Consider the following 5,782-nt stretch of genomic DNA (forward strand, 5'->3'; position numbering starts at 1 on the left):
GAAAAACTTACAGCACAGAGACTCAGAAAGAACACTTGCTTTTTGTGAGCAGCTGACCCCCTAGAAGAAAGAGAAGAAAGGACCAAGCTCCCTTTGACTGGTTCCTCCCCTAATGTCACCAGTAAGAGTTAGTCACTCCACTCCAGGGAGGAATCAGTGAGGGAGCATATAAGCATAGAGTGCCTACCACGTGGAAAGAAATACCAAAGTAAGGAATAACCATTGTTGTCCTATGACAACCTGAAAACAACCAAGTGGGAAGGTGATGAAAACTGTAAACTGTTTCCCAAGTTCCTAATTTATTGTACAAATTGAGTGTCACATGGTGAGTTGACATTAGCTTCTCCAGGCTTGGGAACTTAACAGATGAGATACAGATGGTTTAGAATCCACATGTTGCTTTCACAGCTGGAGTGTTTTTTAGACATTAACTGAAGGATAAGATCATCAAAGCAGTGCCTCCATGTGCGGCCAGTACACAATTCACTCTACCTGTGAGAGTAGAAGAGGTGAAATATATATTTTTTTAATACTGGTGAATTGAAATTGAGCATCAGTTTCTGGACCTGCCATGATTTCAGTCTTGCAAAAGGCACAAATTCTGCAGCCTGTGTGCTTCAATATACAGAGCTGCCCCTTGGCTTGGCCAGAAGAATTCCTGTAAACTGGATTCTGTAGGTCTCAATCTGGACACACTTCTGCCTCCCCAGGATTGATGTTTTAAAAAGTATCGGATTGTCCTGTATCTTGAGGACTATATGGTGGTATTCTTATGGGCATGTACACACACCCACACACAGACACATCTCTTCCGACAATGACATTGCAGATGGTATCTACAAAAGCAACTGTAGTCTATGAAAGCCAATTATGGGGCTGCAGAGTCCCCTCCACGCCTGAGTTATCCTGTGCAATCAGGTTAGAGGTGAGAAATTCTAATGGGATCTGCCTGAGAGTAAGCTTTGCCTTTCCCTCTGCTCTCTGAGACCTTTACCCAGAAGCCTCTAGAATACACAGCCTTTATTCTGACACCACTGACTCACTCTCTCCATTGTTTGTGAGTTAATACAGCTTTACCTGGCTAGTCAGCAGGCTACAGAAGAGGTGGCATTCTTCAGTGTGTCTTTACAAAGTTTTTCATTAGTGCATATTCTTCTAGTTCTCATTTAGAAAATGTGGAAATATTCTATCAGATTGCTGCTGGTGTCCTGCTTGCTATAGCAGTCTAGGTCAGAGCAGCATTGAACTGTGTGGATTGGCTGGTTTGCAGACTTAGCTCTTAGCTCTATTTCTATTACAATGAACCTTCCCAAGAACTAGCTGTCCCTTTAGAACAAGGAAAGGGATATAACTATTTCTATAGACCCTTAGTTTAGTGTGAAAGACAATAGTTATTCTGGATGTGCTTTTATATACCCATGTCTCTTAGTGCATTATTATTCAGAATATTTACTAGGTGGCAAAAGATCAATGATAATTTGCTGGCTAGGACAGAAAATAAGAATCAGAATCCTGTGGAATGTCTCTGGTGCAAGTTGGGTCATGATCTCTGGTTCCTTCCACTGGCCTCACGAGTCTCCTTCTGTCACAATATGATCTAGAATCTCTTCTGGGCCTAATTATGTTTGATCTGTAATTTTTAAAGCTTTAGAGTTCAATTAAAACCAAAATGGGAATGCACTTTAGATTCTATGGTTAGAGCCTTCCTGGTTGATTGCACTACATTAATACCTCTAGAGAGTCTCTTATTTTATTGAACATACGAGGTCAGACAATTAAGTTCGCAAACTCATCCTAGAACAAGTGCTATAGACCTCATTGCTGAATATCACTACGGTCACCTTTGACGTACTCGCCTTAGGAAGCTATGTACCAATGCCAGTGTCTAGTCCACTCTTCAAAGCGATTTTGGAACTCTTTCTGGAATGGCCATCAGAGCTATTGTCGTGTTACCTGTGATGTCCTGAATGTCATCAAAATGTCTTCCTTTCAATATTTTCTTTATCTTTGGATAAAGAAAGAAGTCATTGGGGGCCAGATCAGGTGAATAGGGAGAGTGTTCCAATAGTTATTTTTTACCAGCTAAAAACTCCCTCACAGACAGTGCCGTGTGAGGGGGTGCGTTGTCATGATGCAAGAGCTATGAATTGTTGGCAAAAAGTTCAGGTCGTTTTCATCTAACTCTTTCATGCAGCCTTTTCAGCACTTCCAAATAGTAAATTTGGTTAACTGTTAGTCCAGTTGGTACAAATTCATAGTGAATAATCCCTCTGATATAAAAAAAATAGTTAGCAACATCGTTTCAACAAATTCGTGAACTTAATTGCCAGAGCTCGTAAGCCTGAACTTTATATTGAAACTTGGCATTTGCCTGTTCACCTATTTAACAACTACTTATTGAAGGCCCTCATGTACCAGTCTCTGTGCTGGGCACCAAGCATTAATGTGTACTCAAAGAGTGGAATGAAGGGAAAGATATGCTGGCAAATCATTACAATTTAACAAGCATTGTAATGGTGGATTACGGGAAACAGTGGAAGGATGGAAGAGATACATAAGACTGCCTGGGTGAGTCATGAATCACTGAGCTAAACTTGAAGAATGAAAATAAGTTTTTCAAGAGGACAGTTAGGGGAAGAGCCTTCCAGACAGAGTGGAAGGCACTGGTGCCTTAGAGAACATGGCATTTTGGGGAACTAAGTTCAGTATTATTGGAGAACACAGGGCAAAGGAATGGGGATGAGGCTTACAGTGTGCCAGGTACTGTTCTAACTGCTTAATATTGGTTATCTCACTAATTTCTACAGCACTGGGAGCATAGTACTATTAGCCCCATTTTATAGATGAGGAAGTTGAGGCTGAGAGGGGTTATATAACTTGCTCAAAGTTACTGACCTACTAGATATTAAAGCTGAGGTTTGAACTCCCCCCATAAAAGTGACATTATTAATCACTATGCAAAACTGCCTCCCCCATGCTTATCTCCATATTCAAACTTTTCATACATAAACTTTTTTGATTTCTGTCTCATGAAGTGGCTACCAAAGTCCCTGTTTGAATCAAGATATTTTTATCTACAAGGTCAGCCAAGATAGCTCGTGTGTGGAATGCAGTCATTTTACAACATCATCACTGCTTGGCTAAAAGGAATGCAGATCCAACCCCATTTCTCCAAACACAACCGCTGTATGGCCAAGGACTTTCAAGTTCAAATATGAGACTCAATCAATATCAGCTAATCAAATTGTAGCCCCACCAAAACTTGGGCACACCTTTAAAGTAGCTGTAGCAGGGTCTGAGCTGTCGGTGGGTGGGGGTTTTGGAGCGAGCTCTTTGAAATTAGAGGAACAAGTACGTTTATTAAAAGGCATGAGGAAAAGGGGTGCCTTTAGTGCTCTCATCACCCTGCTTCTCACGCGTCTCTTTGTTCTCCTAATGTCCTACCTTGTGCATGACGAGCTAGTCTGGCGTGATGGAGAGCCCAGTGACCCTGCAGTCTAAGATCTTCAGTTCGGTCACTTATGATACTGTGTGGGAGCTTGGGCAAAAAACGATTTTTCTTTTCTTTCTTTCTTTTCTAAACTTCCTTGCTGGTGTAGAAGAGTGGCTGAAAGTGCAGATTCTGGGGCCAGACTTCCAAAACTCAAATCCGAGCTTTGCCGTTCCCACTGTGTACCCGTGGGCAAGATATGGAACTGTTTGTGCATCGGTTTTCACATCAGTCAGGGATAGTACTAGCACCTACCTCACGAGGCTGTTGGCAAGAGTAACCGAGATCATTTGTAGGAGAATCTTAGAATGGTGTCTGACAGAGAAAGCACACAGTAAACGTTAGCTTTCATTTCTGTTGTGTTCTTCTAGGTCTAGGCTTCCCTGCCCCATTCAAGGCTAAGTGCTCCTTCTTGGAGAAAATTGTTCTTTTTCTTAAATTTTTTTTCCTACTTAAGGAAGGCAATTTTAACTTCTGTGCACTATAATACACTGGCTGGCATTGCACTGACGTGTAGATCTGCAGGAGCCAGACATCCAGCCTTGGCATGACACGTCTAGTACTCGGTGTCCTTTGTTTGCTGCAGTATCTTAAGACAGACAGGAATCCATTTTGTTCCAGACAAACAATGGTGACCTTATTTCCTGTTTACTCTGTGGTGAGAATTATTGTCTGTTTGCCATAACCAAACCTTATGAGCTTTGTATAGTGGAAAAACAAATACTGATGAAATTTTTATTTGTTTCTTTTAATGAGGGGAAGCCTACTCTTTTAAGTTGACAGGTTCTACTGGAAATAAATCATATTGCTATGGAAACCAGGCCCAACATCACTGATATGTGGTTGCTATATATGTTCTTTGAATGTACATGCTGTAAGCATTATATTTTAGCACATACTTGGACTTTCAATTTTGTTTCCATAGTGTTAGACTACAGCCTGTCTGCTGATTGCTTCTCTGTTGCGTCTTTTAGGATTTCTTGCTATCTTTGGGATGTTGAATCTTTGGAATGTTGAGTCATGTACTGGAAACCACAAAAATCTTGTGATTAGTTCTGGCTATGCTACTTCTGTCCATGTGTCCTGGGGCAGGCTTTCCAATCTTTGTGATTCAATACAATTATAAATTCTCTAGACTATGAAAATAAAGATAGTATCTTGTAAGGCTTGGGTGAAGATCAAATAAGATGATATGTACACAGATACTAAATATATTCTAAAGTGCTACTTAAAGCTAAACAGTTTTGCTTTCAGAAAAACCTACTTGCTGCATAAATTACATATTCCAAGTAATTTTTAAAGTTTCTATTTCTTCCTTAGTGTTCGCGTATGAGAAGTGCGAAGATGCAGGGGATGAATGCAGACATACTCGGATAAGAATCCCAGCAGCACTACTCACAATCTGTGTAATCCTGTGCAGGCTAGATAACCTCTCCATGTTTCACTTCCCCCCTTTTAAAATGAAAATGATAAAATTTACATCCAGGTTATTGAATAGATTAGAAAAACAATGACACATCCAACACAGTGCTTGCAGGTCGTAAGCACTTAACATTGGTACTCACTATTGGAAATAATTGTGCTGTGCCCAACCTGACATCATTAAACAAATTCTACACTACTCAGCAATTTGGACCTGTTCTCTCTTTACCAAAGGGAATACCAACTTTTTTTTTTAACACAGGAAAATTCTTACCCATTCTTGAAGAGCATTTGTTTAGAAATAACAACTATTATGAATTCTGCAATAAATATTTATTGAGTATCTACTAAGTGCATAGAAAGATAGATAGAAGGACAAAATTCTTGCCCTTCGTAGTGTCATAACCTGTGGGAGTAGAGCAGACATACACACAAGAAACTGCCATGTCGATTGTAACCCACTGGTACTACTCATATAACAAGTAACTCTGGTGACCATTATAATACAATTACCAAGAAAACAGAGCTGAACTCTTTTAAATAGATTTTTTTCTTGTGTGAGAGTCCATGAAAACTCAGAACAAAAGAAACATGGCAAGACATAGATACTACGATCCAGCAGTGAAACATCTGCCCTTACAAAGCTTTGGAGAGCCTTTGGCTGACCCTGCGGTTGAAAGTTGAATGAGAAGAGAGAGAGAATGCTAGTCATTAGGCAGAATGCCTTTGGGCCTTATTCAGCCTGGTAATTGCCCTCTGTACTAATATAGTCACCAAGACACTCAATTTGGATAGAAGTTGAACATATATGTTCTCCTCGGACCAGAACTCACCGTTGTTGGAGAGAAGAAAGAGGTCTAAATTGAAACA

At 40.3% G+C, this 5,782-nt stretch overlaps 1 pseudogene; it reads right to left on the bottom strand.

The window, feature by feature from the left end:
* Positions 1-382: 382 nt before the first annotated feature.
* On the bottom strand, positions 383-573 carry LOC109449100 (ATP synthase F(0) complex subunit k, mitochondrial; annotated as a pseudogene).
* Positions 574-5,782: the final 5,209 nt, after the last annotated feature.

Source organism: Rhinolophus sinicus, linkage group LG01 (genome assembly GCF_036562045.2).
Source record: "Rhinolophus sinicus isolate RSC01 linkage group LG01, ASM3656204v1, whole genome shotgun sequence".
NCBI lineage: Eukaryota > Metazoa > Chordata > Mammalia > Chiroptera > Rhinolophidae > Rhinolophus > Rhinolophus sinicus.